The 16,302-nt window shown below is 41.8% G+C and overlaps 1 pseudogene; it reads right to left on the reverse strand.

The window, feature by feature from the left end:
• Nucleotides 1-1,953: 1,953 nt before the first annotated feature.
• Nucleotides 1,954-2,901, reverse strand: LOC126086172 (olfactory receptor 10A7-like; annotated as a pseudogene).
• Nucleotides 2,902-16,302: the final 13,401 nt, after the last annotated feature.

The following is a 16,302-nucleotide window of genomic DNA, read 5'->3' on the forward strand; positions in this document are numbered from 1 at the left end:
GGTTGGCAGTTCAAATCCACCAGCTGCTCCCTGGAAACCCTAGGGGGCAGCTTTACTCTGTCCTATAGGGTAGCTATGAGTTGGAATCAATTCGACAGCAACAGGTTTGGTTTTGGTTTTGGTATGTATGTGTGTGTATATATGTACACATATGTATATGTAATAAATATATATAGATATACATACATATTTATAAAATAAATATGTTTTTACAGATAGGACCATACTATGCATACTCTTCTACAATTTCTTTGTTTAATTCTCTATCATGGTTCATCTTTCTGCATCAGTATACATAAAACTCCCTCACCAATTTTTAACAGTTATATAGCATTCCACCATATGTTATGCACAATAATTTAATACTTTTAAAAATATTTTACTGTGTTTTAGATGAAAGCTTACACAGAAAATTAGATTCACATTCAAAAATTTATACACAAATTGCCCTTGACACTGGTTACTATCCCTGCAATGTGTCAGTACTCTCACCATTTCCACCCCACCTGCCCCATTTCTATCCATCCAGCTTCCCTGACCCTCCTTGTCTTTTCATCTTTGCTTTTGGGTAAATGCTGGCTGTTTTGTCTCTTGTAGTTGATTGTTTAAAGGAGCACATTCCTCACGGGTATTACTGTTTATTTTTTAGGCCAATCTATTATTTGGCTGAAAGGTGACTTCGGGAGTTCCAGGTTAAAAGGTCATTTTAGGGCGATAGTCTCAGGGGTTCTTCTAGTCTTTATCAGTCCAGTAAGTCTGGTATGTTTATGAATTTGAGTTTTCTTCTACATTTTTCTCCCATTCAAACCGGGACTTTCTATTGTGTCCCTGGTCAGAACGGTTGGTGGCGGTACTGAGGCACCATCTAGTTCTTCTGGTCTCAAGCTAGAAGAGGCTGTGGTATGCATGGGCCATTAGTCCTGTGGACAGGTTTCTTCCTTGAGTCTTTGGCTTTCTTCACTCTCCTTTGTTCCAGATGGAAAGAGACCAATGGTTGTATCTTAGATGACCACTCACAAGCTTTTAAGACCCCAGATGCTTCTTACCAAATTAGGAAGTAGAACATTACCTTTATGAACTAAGTTATGGCAATTGACCTATTTGTCTCATGAGACTATGGTCCTGAACTTTCAAACCTAGTAAGTCAATCCCACAAGGTTTTTCATTATATCTAGGAAGTATCCCTAACTGTGCCCCCTATGTGCTTTATTATATATATGTATATATATGCAGCACATACAAACATGTATATACATATGCAAATATACCTATATATGCACATGCATGTACTCCTATATGCCTTCGCACACCTGCATAGCATGCATGTCTACCTATGTAACCACTCACACATTTTTTGCTTGTCATTACTGTTGTTACAAAATTGTATATATTATGGCATTTACTATAGTTGTCCTGCACCATAATTTATTGTACCACTCCCCTTATTTTTGCATGTAAGTATTTTAAAGTAAGTGTGAGCATTTCAAATACCAGCAGAGTCATCCATGGTGGACAGGTTTCAGCAGAGCTTCTAGACTAAGATGGACTGACAATCTACTTCTGAAAACTAACCAATAAAAACCTTGTGGATAACAACAAAACATTGTCCAGTTGGTAAAGAGTCATCAAAAAAGAGGGAGACCCTCAATGAGATGGATTGACACAGTGGCCACAACAATGGGCTCAAACATACTAATGATTGTGAGAATGGCACAGGATCAGGCAATATTTCATGCTGTTATACATAAGGTCACTATAACTTCGAGCCAACTCAATGTCAACTAACAACAACATATGCCAAACTTTGCATGGGACATACTTACTCTAAACAGTTATTCATTGTTTATCTGGAATTCAAATTTAACTAGGCATCCGGTATTTTTATTTTCTATGACTGGCAGCATTATTTCCATAGATCCTGTGCTATTATCATCCTTTTAAATGTGCATTCAGTTAATGCTCCAATATCAGGAACACGATCCTATCATACTCCACAAAATGGGCATGTCTAAATGACAGCTGGATTCAAGACAGAGTCATTAGGGTATGTTGGTGACATTGATAAAAGGGAGAATTACAGGAGAAGAACCAACAATGCAGTTTGGTGCACTTCAAGGCTGAGGTGCCTATAGACCACTCAAGTAGGGGTCTACCTACAGTAAACTGTTTGATAAATGATTCTAGAATCAGGGAGAGATCAAGGAATATGGATTCTTTCCTCTTCTCTGGGCACATACATGGCCTAAGTAAGCCTTCATCTCCTTGTTCCACAGGTTGTAGATGATGGGGCTGAACATGGGGTGACCAGGGTGGAGGAGAGAGACATCACCTGCTTGCTATCCAGGAAGTAGCTGGCCTTGGGTTACAAGTAGATAACCCCTGTTGTGCCACCATATTGAGGAGGGAGGCACCTGTGGACAGGTTCTTATGGCATCCCATGGCCAATGGCATCTGTAAGACAGTGGCCAGAACCTCAGTGTAAGATGCGGTGATCAGACAAAAAGGATCCATGATGACGAGCACTGTGGCCACCAATACAACGGCCTCAAAGATCCAGGTGTCCACTCACACCAAGCTCAGCAGAGGGGTGATGTCACAGAAGTGGATGATGCCACATAGCCCACAGATGGAGAAGTGGAACATCCAGATGGTGAAGACCAGTGACACTGGGACCTGGGCCAGTCAGCTAGTGGCAGAGTTGTGGGCTCATGATGGTGCCATAGGACAAGGGTCTGCAGATGGCCACAAAGTGGTCCTAGGGCATGATGGTCAGGAGGAAGCACTCAGGCATGACCCAAGCCAACTCAGCTGCAGCACACAGTCCACAGGCACCATGTCACACCTGGGTTGCAGCAGAGTGGCTAGCAGCAGGAAAGTGATGTCCAGGGAGAAGCAGATAGGAGAGAGAAATAAGGGGGGGGGGGGATGAAAAGAGAGAAGGAAAAGAAGAGAGAAGAGGGAGTGGGGAAGACAGGAGAGAAAGACAGGAGAGGAGGGAGAGAGAATCATTAAAATCCTAGTGAATCTTGGGGAATGTTTGAGGGGTTTCTAGGCTATAAAGAATTTGACCACTGGTCTCTTGGAACAATAAGGATGTTCTTTAACCTCATAAGGGGCCCCCAAAGTATTTCTCTGGGCCCAAAAGATAATAAAAGTTCAAATCCTCTTATTGACCCTCTTTAAGGGCAGGGACCTTCTGTGTCTTGGGTACCCCTGAATCCCGAGCTTGACCTAGTACCTGGCAAGTAGCAGTGTGCGCTCTCTGTTGAAGTGTACCCTCTCTGGAATAGCTCCCCTCCTGTAATACGATTTCCAGATACTGGTATAAATGTCTCTCTGAAGCACCCCACCACTAGCTCCAAACAAGTCAGGGGTGATCCATGCATAGGACACAGAACCACAACCTCCTCTGTTAGTAAACCAATGCCTCCATCCATGCTGCCCCAGACAAACCTTGGGTGCTCACCTCTAGACGGGAAAGGAACTATGAACTTTGAGTTTGTTCTCCTAAACAGAGGTTAGAGCACCCTGAATACCATTAATGGTAGAACACTTTCTGTGATAAGAGGGATGGAGTTAGAGCTTAACTATCCAACCAAGTACTGGGTGGGAGAACAGCCTAAAGGAAGGATTCAGGTATGGTAGACTCCTATCCCAGCTCTGCCACAGGTAAGCTATGCAACTTTGGACAAGTGCTTTAACCTTGCTGAGGTCTCTATTCCCTCATCAGAAAAAAGGAAGTAATAATATTAATGGTTCAGGACTGGAGGGAGAAGAAAGTCTTGGCACAGAGTACGTGCCCCAAAATATTTCAGGGATCCAGCTTTAATGTCAGCCAGGTAGAAATGTAAACCCCGTCTCTGCCATTTACTAGTTACCTATTCAGCCTCTGTTTTCTGGACCGTAAACTGGTGATGGCTAAGATGGAGGACTGCCCAGGAGCTAAGATGGAGGGCAGGCTAACATCTAATATGGAGGACATATCAGCATCTAAGATAGAGGGAGCTGGGATCTAAGATGAAGGGCAGCCCAGCATCTAAGATGCAGGACTGCCCAGAATCTAAGGTGGATGACAGCCCAGCATCTAAGACAGAGGAGAGCCCAACATCTAAGATGCAGGGCACCCCAGGATCTAAGATAGAGGGTAGCCCAGCTTCTGAGATGGAGGGCAGCCCAGGGTCTAAGATGGAGGGCAGCCAAGGAGCTAAGATGGAGGGCAGCCAAGGAGCTAAATGCAGAACAGCCCAGGAGCTAAGATGGAGGGCAGTCCATCATCTAGGATGGAGGGCACCCCAGGGTCCAAGGTGGAGGGTAGCCCAGGTCTAAGATGGAGGACAGCCCAGCTTCTGAGATGGAGGACAGTCCAGGATCTAAGATGGAGGGTAGCTCAGCATCTGAGATGAAGGACAGCCCAGCATCTGAGATGGAAGGCAGCCTACCATCTAAGATGGAGGACATCCCAGGAACTAAGATGGTGGACAGCCCAGGATCTATGACCTACCCTATAAGATTGTTGTAAGAATTCAATGAAATCATGTACAGGTCTTGGGACAAAGTAAGTATTCAATAACTGCTAATAATTATTGCCAGCTTCATCACCACTATTATCACCATTAGTTTCATCACCATCACCATCATCACCATCCTCACTACCGCCACAACTACCCTCACTACCACCATCATCATCATCACCACCATCCTCACCACCTTCATCACCATCCTCACCACCATCATCATCATCAAAGAATGATAATACCATGACGGACATTACAAGTTACCATCTACATGTGGAGAGGATCTTTGGCCCAAGAATCACACAGTCCAGTACCTATCCCCTCACAGCTTGAAGCCCTCCTTTCACTGAAGACCCACTTACCTTTGGCTTCTTGGTCTGGCTGGAACCAAGGACAAACCTCTGGTCCCCTTCTTGATTCAAGAGCTCCCGGGGCTGATTGGGAACACAGGAAACAGATATTTCAATCTTTGGTTCTGGCCACAAGGTGAAGGCCCTTAAGCCTCAACCCACAGAGAATTCTACTCTGTGCTTTTGTGCCACACTTGAAAGCAGAGGGAGATGGCCTTGTGGAGTCTCAGCTTCCCTGGAGACAGCACATTTCCTTCTTTCAGGGTTCAACCATTAGGTCCCACCTGACCTTGTTTCCATGACATCCCAGAAGGTCTAGATTCTGTCTGCTCCCATCACCCATATAAGAAATCCACACCCCTCACCCTGGCATTTGAGGTCCTTTGAGATTTGGCCCTTGCCCACCTTCCCTTCCTCATGTCTTACCATGTCCTTGCCACATTTCCCTTCACCCCTGTGTGTTTTAGTTACTGTTAGGTGGCATCAGTCCTGACTCATAGTGACCCTATGTACAACAGAATGAAACACTGCCTGGTCCTGTCTCATTCTCACAATAGTAAGAATGTTTGAGCCCATTGTCTTAGTTATCTATTGCTGCTATAACAGAAATACCACATGTGGGTGGCTTTAACAAACAGAAATTTATTTTCTCACAATTTAGGAGGCTAGGAGTCCAAATTCAGGGTGCTAGCTCTATGGGAAGACTCACTGCTTCTGTCAGCTCTAGAGGAAGGTCCTTGTTTCTTCTGAGCTTTGGCTTCTGGACAATCTTCTTCTGGCTTTGCATCTCTCTTCCCTCATCTCTGGTCTGCTCCTTTTTTGATATCTTTTATAATATCTCAAAAGAGATTGACTCAAGATACAACCTACACTAATCCTACCCAAAGCCATCTACATATATAATACAATTCCAATCCAAACACCAAAAGCATTCTTTAACGAAAAGGAAAAACTAGTAACTAACTTTATATGGAAAGAGAAGAGGCTGAGGATAAGCAAAGCATTACTGATGAAAAAGAGCAAACTAGGAGGCTTCACACCACCTGATCTCAGAACCTACTCTACAGCCATAGTAGTCAAAACAGCCTGGTACTGGTGCAACAGAAAAACAGACCAATGGAACAGAATAGAGAACCCAGATGTAAGTCCATCCACCTGTGATCAGCTGATCTTTGACAAAGGACCAAAGTTCATTAAATGGCGAAAAGGCAGTCTTTTTAACAAAGAGTGCTGGCAAAACTGAATGTCCATCTGTAAAAAAATGAAACAGAACTCATACCTCACAAAAACTAAATCAAAATGGATCGAAGACCTAAATATAAAACCTAAAACTATAAAGATCATGGAAGAAAAAAACTGGACAACACTAGTGGCCTTAATACATGCAATAACAGAATACAAACCACACTCAGCATACAGACTGAATATGTATGGTAAAAGGATACAAACCTGACACACACCTTTCCTGACTTTAAACCATGCAGTATCCTCTTGTTCTGTTTGAATGACTGTCTCTTGGTCTACGTACAGGTTCCTCATGAGTACAATCAAGTGAGTGGAAATCCCATTCTTTGCCATGCTATCCATAATTTGTTATGACCCACACAGTTGAGTACCTTTGCATAGTCAATAAAACATAGGTAAACATCTCTCTGGTATTTTCTGCTTTCAGCCAAGATCCATCTGACATCAGCAATGACATCCCTTGTTCCGCATCCTCTTTTCTGCATCCAGCTTGAATTTATGGCTGTTTCCTGTCAATGTACTGCTGCAAAAACTATTGAATGATCCTTAGCAAAATTTTACTTGAGTGTGATGTTAATGATATTGTTCAACAATTTTCACATCCTGTTGGATCACCTTTCTTTAGAATGGGCACAAACATGGATCTTTTCCAGTTGTTTGGCCAGGTAGCTGTTCTCCAAATTTCTTGGCATAGACAAGTGAGCACCTCCAGCACTGCATCTGTTTATTGAAACATCTCAAATGATTTTCTGTCAATTCCTCAAGCCTTGTTTTCCAACAATGCCTTCGGTGCAACTTGGACTTCTTTCTTCAGTACTATTGGTTCTTGACCATATGCTACCTTCTGAAATGATTGAACATTGTCCAATTCTTTTTGGTACAGTGACAGTTTATTCCCACCATCTTCTTTTGATGCTTTCTGCATCATTCAATATTTTCCCTGTAGAATCGTTCAATATTGCAACTCAAGGCTTAAATTTTCCTGCAGTTCTTTCAGCTTGAGAGAAATGCAAATCAGAACTACAATGAGATAGTATCTCACCCAGACATTATCGGCACTAATCAAAAAAAACAGAAAATAATAAATGTTGGCTAGGTTGTGAGGAGAATGGAACTCTTATGCACTGCTGGTGGGAATGTAAAATGGTACAACCACTATGGAAAATGATATGGTACCTCCTTAAAAATTAGATATAAAAATATCATATGACCCAGGAATCCTACTTCTAGGAATATATCCTAGAGAAATATGAGCTGTCAGGTGAATAGACATATGACACCCATGTTCATTGCAGCATTATTCACAGTAGCAAAAAGATGTAAATAACCTAAGTGCCCGTCACCAGGTGAATGGATAAACAAATTATGGTACATACACACAACAGAATATTATGCAATAAAAAAGAACGATGATGAATCTGTAAAACATCACAACATCAAGGAATTTGCAGGGCATTATGCTGAGTGAAATAAGTCAATCACAAAAGGACAAATATTGTATGAGACCATTATTATAAAAAGCCAAGTAAAGGTTTATACAGAGAAAAAACTATCTTTGATGGTTAAGAGGGAGGGTAGGGGTGAAGAAGGAAATCACTAACTAGATCTAGACAAGTGTTAACTTTGGTGAAGGGAACACAACACACAATATTGGGGAAGTCAGCACAACTTGACCAAGGCAAAGTCATAAAAGTTTCCTAGACACATTGAAACACTTTGAGGTTTGAAGTTGCTGGGACTGAGGGCTGAGGACCATGTTCTCAGGGAACATCTAGGTCAATTGGCAAAATATAGTTCATAAAGAAAATGTTCTACATCCTACTTTGGTGAGTAGTGTCTGCAGTATGAAAAGCTTGTGAGGGGCCATCTAAGATACACCTATCGGTCCCATCACGTTCAGAGCAAAGGAGAATGAAGAAAACCAAAGACAAAAGGAAAATATTTGTCCAAAGGACTCATGGGCCACATGAACCACAGCTTCACCAGCCCGAGCCCAGAAGAACTAGATGGCGCCTGGCTACCACCACTGACAACCCTGACAGGGATCACAATAGACAGTCCCGGGCAGAACAGGAGAAAAATGTAGAACAAAATTCAACTTCCAAAAAAAGACCAGACTAACTGCTCTGACAGAGACTGGAGGAACCCCTGAGACTATGGCCCCAGACACCCTGATAACTGAGAACTCAAGCCACTCATGAAGTCCACCTTTCAGCCAAAGATTAGACATGCCTATAAAACAAACAACATGCTTAAGAAGTGTGCTTCTTAATTTAATCAAGTATACAAGATGAAATGGTCAACACCTGTCCAAAATCAAAGATGAGAAGGCAGGAAGGGATAGGAAAACTGGAAGAGTGGACACAGAGAACACAGAATGGAAAGGGAAAGGCAGAGGGTCCTGACACATTGCAGGAATTGCAACCAATGTCACAAAACAATTTGTGTATAAACTTTTGAATGAGAAATCAATTTACGCTGTAAACTTTCACCTAAAACACAATGACATTTTTAAAAACATGAATTATTTAAAGAAAAAAAGAGGAGGGAGCCAACATGGTGCTGTAGACAGAAGCACCATGCCATCCCTCCACAGCAAAAACCTGAAAAACTAAGTAAAACAGAGACAAACTTCAGTCCTGGAACCCTAAGCATCAAACGAAGAAATAAAGAACTCAGCCGAGCACCAGATGGAATAAGAAACCGACAAAGAACAGAGAGTGAAGAGTGATACCATTGGAGGTTCCCTATCAGCTAACACAGCATAGATTCACGGTCTTGGACTCCTGTCAGAGATCAGCAGACAAGGAGTACGGGAAAGCAGCTTCACTGAGCTCCCAGCAAGAGACAAGCACCCAGTAACCAGCGATATATGCTTTCCCACCACCTGTCCTTCTCCCCTGTGCTCAGCCTCTGCCACCTTCTAGCTGGCCATAGTCACTGGGCCAGCTGAGAGGTGTGGGCTTTGTGCCACTTGGATTCGCCGTGCCCACATTGAAAAACAGAAGACAGAAAGTACAGGAAAGCAGCTTCACGAAGCTCCCAGCTGCAGACACAGTACCTACTAGCCAGCAATATAGGCTTTCCCACCACCCTTCCTTCTTACCCCCACTCAGCCTCCACCACTTCCCACAAGCCACAGTTTCATGGCTGGAAGACACTGGCTCCAGCTCCATGCTGCTTGGATTCACCCCTCCCACGCTGGCCTGCTCCCTCAGTGCCATTTATTTGCTGATTCCCCCCGCCCCCACTTCTTTTGGTTTCTTCCCTGCCTCTCACCTCCTCCCCCTCCTTTCTCTCAAACACCTGGCTACATGTGACATCTTTGCCTCATGAAAGGCTATGAAGCCTGGCTCTGCTGGGAACTGCTTTCCTGGTCTGCACCGCCATGCTGGTGGGATCCCCGGGATCTTGTTTTGCTTTGCTTTGTTTTGTATTGCTTTGTTCTGTTCTGTTTTATTTTGTTTGTTTTTTCTATTCCTGTCTTGGGAGTCCCTGCTAGCCAGGCTGTACAATGCGGCTTGGGAGCCACTTCCCCAGTCTGCACAGCTGTGCCAGTAGGATCCTGGGGGCATTTTTTTTCTTTTTGCCTTTTTTCATTTCTCAGTTTCTTGCCTCTCTATACTTACTTTCTATTCCTGTCTCCTGAATACCTGGCATTGTGTGACATCTCTGCCCCTTCTAGGCAGGCTGTACTGTGCAGCCTGGGAGCCACCTCCCTGGTTTGCACAGCTGCACTGGTATAACCCTGGGGGCTTTATTATTATTTTTTTTTTCTTTCTTCCTTTTTGTTTATCTCCATTTCTTGAGCTCTTGTCTCTCTGCTCCAACAGCAAACTCCCTTAGCACTCTTTTTCTCCTGTTTCTCTCTTCTCTCTCTTCTTCCCCATACCCATCTTAGGTTCACACATCACAACTTCCCCGCCCCTCACCCCCACCTTCCTGCCTACATGCACCATGCGTAGAACATCACATGCCTGAGCAGCACAGGCGTGGCCTGCCGGAACCCACTCTGCACTGACTCCCAGCCTGCCCTTTTGGCCCTAGTATATGCAACAAACAACCCATCCCAGTGCCTCCTCTTCAGCTGGAGCTGTCCTGCTGCACCATAGCTGAGCAACTAGCCCAGCCCATTGGACGAGGAGTTGGAAAGTACTGTGCCCACAAATGAGCAAACAACAAAGAACACACAGTCAGCCTGCTCAGACATAACCAAATAAAACAAAAAAGCGGGATGAAACAAACACAGCTACAATTAATAAATGATGAAAATAACAACTGAATGACCCAAAGACAGCAGCCAATATCAAAATATATTTAAAAAAAAAAAAAAAAAGGACAGGATGGTTCCAGAAGGCTTTCCAGTAAAAGAAAAGGCAACAGAACTACCTGATAGGAAATTCAAATCTCTAATATTTAGACCTATTCAAGAGCTGAAGCAAAAAGCAGACAAAAATGGGGAGGAAATAGACAAATTCATGGAAAATACAAACAAAAAAAAAAGGAAGAATTCAGGAAAATAACACAGGAACAAAACGCCAAAATAAATTCACAACTAGAAATCATACAAAAACAATTACAAATCCAAAAGATTAACAACAACAGAAATGGACAGTATCATAGACGGGCTGAGGAGCAGGTTTGAAACAATGGAAGACAGGATCAGTGGAATTGAAGACAAACATTTGGATACAAGTTTGAGGAAAAATCGGAAAAAAGAATGAGGAAAAATGAAGAAAACTTGAGAATTATGTGGGATACAATCAAAAGCAAAAATTTCCAAGTGATCAGAGTTCCAGAACAGGGGGAGAAAACAGAAAACACAGAGAAGATCATTGAAGAATTGCTGACAGAAAACTTTCCTAATATCATGAAAGATGAAAAGCTGACCATCCATGGAGTTCAATAAACCCCGTACAGGATAGACCCCAAAAGAAAATCACCAAGGTACATCATAATCACATTCGCTAAAACCAAAGACAAAGAAAGAATCCTGAGGACAGCTCGAGAAAAACGAAAAGTCACATACAGAGGGGAAACAATAAGACCAACCTCTGATTACTCAGCAGAAACCATGCAGGCTAGAAGTCAATTGAACAAAATATATGAAACCTTGAAAAAATTGCTAACCAAGAATAATACATCCCGCAAAACTCTCATTCAGATATGATGGCGAAATTAGAACATTTCCAGATAAAGAGAAATTAAGGGAATATGTAAAACAAACCAAACTTAGAAGATTTATTTATTTATTTTATTGATTTTGTTATTGTGCTTTAAGTGAAAGTTTACAAATCAAGTCAGTATCTCATACAAAAACTTGTATACACCTTGCTATGTACTCCTACTTGCTCTCCCCCTAATGAGACAGCACACTCCTCCTCTCCACCTTGTATTCCCCATGTCCATTCAGCCAGCTCCTGACCCCTCTGCCTTCTCATCTTGCCTCCAGACAGGAGCTACCCACATAGTCTCATGTGTCTACTTGAGCCAAGAAGCTCACTCCTCACCAGAATCATTTTCTTTCTTATAGTCCCAACCCCTGTCTGAAGAGTTGGCTTTGGGAACAGTTCCTGTCTTGGGCTAACAGAAGGTCTGGGGATGATGACCTCCAGGATCCTTCTACTCTCAGTCAGACCATTAAGTCTGGTCTTTTTATCAGAATTTGAGGTCTGCATCCCACTGTTCTCCTGCTCCATCAGGGATTCTCTGTTGTGTTCCCTGTAATCATTGGTTGTAGCCTGGCACTATCTAGTTCTTCTGGTCTTAGGCTGATGTAGTCTCTGGTTTATATGGCCCTTTCTGTCTTTTGGGCTCATATTTACCTTGTGTCTTTGGTGTTCTTCATTCTCCTTTGCTCCAGGTGGGTTGAGGCTGCTTGATGCATCTTAGATGGCCGCTTGACTTAGAAGAATTATTAAAGGCAGTCCTTTGGTTTGAGAACAAACAACATCAGACCACGGCCTGAATCTAGGATGCAAGATCGTACTAGCCAGATACCAACCTAGGATGTCAACTCTCAAGGACTATCGAAAACCAAAAGAATTTAAACAGGGAACCAGAGAGGTTAATCTGTAAATGACAACAAATTCAGAACAATAAAAGAGGGAATAAACAGTCTAGGTATAGAACTTTCTAACGGAAGGAAGGCAAGGTGATACCAAGTAATGATAGACTGGTTCAAACCTAAGAAGATAAGGGCAAATTTCAAGACAACCACAAAGAAAGTTCACAAACCTACTCATCAAAATAAAAAAGGAAAACATAAAGTCTCAGTAAAAACAAAATCTACAAAAACAAAAGAAATGAAAAAAATCTACCAACAAAAGGAATTCAGCACAGGAGTGTAAGAAGAACAAAGAAAACGTCAGCACCACAAAAAAAGGCATTACAAATTGACAGCAATAAACTCATACCTATCAATAATTACACTGAATGTACGGCCTAAATGCACCCATAAAGAGAAAGAGAGTGACAGAACGGATAAAACATCAGGATCTATCTATGTGCTGGCTACAAGAGATACACCTTAGAAACAAAGACATAAATTTATTAAAAATCAAAGGATGGAAAAAATATATCAAGCAAACAGCTACCAAAAAAGAGTAGGAGTGGTAATACTAATCTCAGAAAAAATAAACTTTAAAACAAAATCCACCGTAAAAGACAAAGAAGAGCACTATATGATGATTAAAAGGATGATCCATCATGAAGATATAATCATAATAAACATCCACGCACTGGATGACAGGTCTCCAAAATACATATAACAAACTAACAGCACTGAAAAGAAAAATTGACAATTCCACAATAATAGTAGGAGCCTTCAACACAACACTCTTGGTAAAGGACAGAACATCTAGAAAGAAACTCAGCAAAGATACAAAAGAGCTAAAAGGCACAATTAGCTAACCTGACCTCATACACATATCTAGAACACTCCGCCCAACAGCTATGAAGTACACATTCTTTTCCAACGCACATGAAACATCCTCCAGAATACACCACATCTTAGGCCACAGAGCAACCCTTACCAAAATCCAAAACATTGAGATAATACAAAGCATCTTCTCTGACCAGAACATCATCAAAGTAGAAATTAACAACAAGAAGAGCTTAAAAGACACTTAAAAACCACTGGTCGATAGAAGAAATCAGAGGTGGAATAAAAAAATTCTTAGAATCAAGCACAAATGACAACACATCAGACCAAAACCTTTAGGACACAGTAAAGGCAGTCCTCAACTGTCAATTTATAGCAATAGATGTACACATCAAAAAAGAAAAAAGGGACAAAATAAAAACATTAGCTACACAACACAAACAGAGAACAGCAAAAAAAAAAAAAAAGCCCACATCCACCAGATGAAAGGAGATAATAAAGATCAGAGCAGAAATCAATGAAATAGAAAAACAGTACAAAGAATCAACAAAACCAAAAGTTGGTTCTTTGAAAGGATCAACAAAATCGACAAATCACTCGCCAAACTGACAAAAGGAAAACAGGAAAGGATGCAAATAACCCAAATAAGAAATGAAATGGGGGACATTACGACAGAGCCAACTGAAATAAAAATGATCATAACAGAGTATTATGAAAAACTATATTCCAACAAATTTGAAAACCTAGTGGAAATGGACAAATTTCTAGAAACACATTACCTACTCAAACTAACACAAAATGATGTTGAAAATCTGAACAGATCCATACCAAGAAATTGAAAAAGTAATAATAATAATATAAAAACTTCCCCCCCCCCCCCAAAAAAAGCCTTGCCCAGATGTCTTCACTGGAGAATTCTACCAAATATTCAGAGAAGAGCTTATACCAGTACTACTCAAACTATTTCAGAACATAAAAAAAGAAGCAGTACTTCCGGATTCATTCTACGAAGCCAGCATAACCCTGACCTGGTTTTGGTATCAGGGTTATGAATATACCATGGACTGCCAAAAGAATGAACAAATCTGTCTTGGAAGAAGTACAACCAACCAGAATGCTCCTCAGAAGCAAGAATGACAAAACTATGTCTCACATACTTTGGACATGACATCAGGAGGGATCAGTCCCTGGAGAGGGACATCATGCTTGATAAAGTAGAAGGTCAGCAAAAAAGAGGAAGACTCTCAATGAGATGGATCGATGCAGTGGCTGGAACAATGGGCTTAAACATAACAACAGTTGTGGGAATGGCACAGGACCAGGCAGTGTTTTGTTCTGTTGTACATGGGGTTACCATTTGTCAGAACTGGCTCGATGGCACTTAACAACAACACCCAAAACCAGACCAAAATCAATCCCGTTGCCATTGAGTCAATTCCAACTGATAGCAACCCTATAGGACAAAGTAGAACTGCCACACAGAGTTTCCAAGGAATACCTGGTGGATTCGAACTGCCAACTCTTTGGTTAACAGCCGTAGCTCTTAACCACTACAGCACCAGGGTTTCCATTCTACCCAAAGCAATTTACAAATACAATGCAATCCTGATCTAAATACAAACAATATTCTTTAAAGAGATAGAAAAACTAATCCTTAACTTTTATGGAAAGGGAAGAAGTAAAGCACTATTGAAGAAGAATAAAGTAGGAGGACTCACACTACGTGACCTCAGAATCTACTATGCTGCTACAATAGTAAAAACAGCCTGGTCAACAACAAAAAGACAAATAACCCAATTAAAAAATGGACAAAGAATATGAACAGGCACTTCACTAAAGAAGGCATTCAGGTGGCTAAAGATACATGAGAAATGCTCATGATCATTAGCCATTACAGAAATATAAATCAAAACTACAATGAGATATCATCTCAGCCCAACAAGGCTAGCATTAATCCAAACAACATAATAATAAATGTTGGAGAGGTTGTGGAGAGAATGAAACACTTATACACTGCCGGTGGGAATGTAAAACGGTACAACCACTTTGGAAATCCATTTGGCGCTTCCTTAAAAAGCTAGAAATAGAAGTACCATTCAATCCAGCAATCCCACTCCATGCAATATATCCTAGGGAAATAAGAGCCATCGCACGAATAGATACATGCACGCCCATGTTCATTTCAACACTGTTCACAACAGCAAAAAGATGGAAACAACCTAGGTGCCCATAAACGAACGAATGGATGACCAAATTGTGGTATATTCATGCAATGTAATACTACACAACGATAAAGAACAATGATGAATCCATGAAACATCTCATAACATGGAGGAATCTGGAAGGCATTATGCTGAGTGAAATTAGTCAGCCACAAAAGGACAAATATTGGATGAGGCAACTATTATAAGAAATCAAGTTTTAAACACAGAAGAAAACTCTTTGATGGTTACGAGGGTTGGGAGGGAGGGAGAGGGGTATTCACTAACTAGATAATAGACAAGAATTATCTTCGGTGAAGGGAAGGACAACACACAATACAGGGGAAGTCAGCACAACTGGACTAAACCAAATACTAAGAAGTTTCCTGACACAGCCAAACACTTCAAGAGATGGAGTAGTGGGCAGGGGGGTGGGGGCGGTGTCAGAGGACATCTAGGTCAATTGGCATAACAAAGTTTATTAAGAAAATGTTCTACAACCCACTTTGGTGACTGGCATCTGGGGCCTTAAAAGCTAGCAAGCGGCAATCTAAGATACATCAATTGGTCCTAACCCATCTGGAGCAAAGGAGAATGAAGAACACCAAAGACACAAGGGAAATATTAGCCCAGAGACAAAAAGGTCCACGTAAACCAGAGTCTCCATCAGCCTGAGACCGGAAGAAATAGATGGTGCCTGGCTACCACCAATGACTGCCCTGACAGGGAACACAACAGAGAGACCCTGACAGAGCAGTAGAACAGTAGGGTACAGAACTCAAATTCTAGTAAAAAGATCAGACTTAATGGTCTGACTGAGACTAGAGGAACCCCAGAAGACATGGCCTCCGGACTCTCTGTTAACCCAGAATTAAAACCATTCCTGAAGCCAACTCTTCAGACAAAGATTAGACTGGACCATAAGATAAAATGATACTCGTGAAGGGTGTGCTTCTTAGTTCAAGTAGATACGAGACTAAATGGGCAGCTCCTGTCTGGAGGCAAGATGAGAAGGCAGAAACAGACAGGAGCTGGTTGAATGGACACGGGAAATCTGGTGTGGAAAGGAGGTGTGTTGTCACATTATGGGGATAGCAACTAGGGTCACA

Source organism: Elephas maximus, chromosome 11 (genome assembly GCF_024166365.1).
Source record: "Elephas maximus indicus isolate mEleMax1 chromosome 11, mEleMax1 primary haplotype, whole genome shotgun sequence".
Lineage (NCBI taxonomy): Eukaryota > Metazoa > Chordata > Mammalia > Proboscidea > Elephantidae > Elephas > Elephas maximus.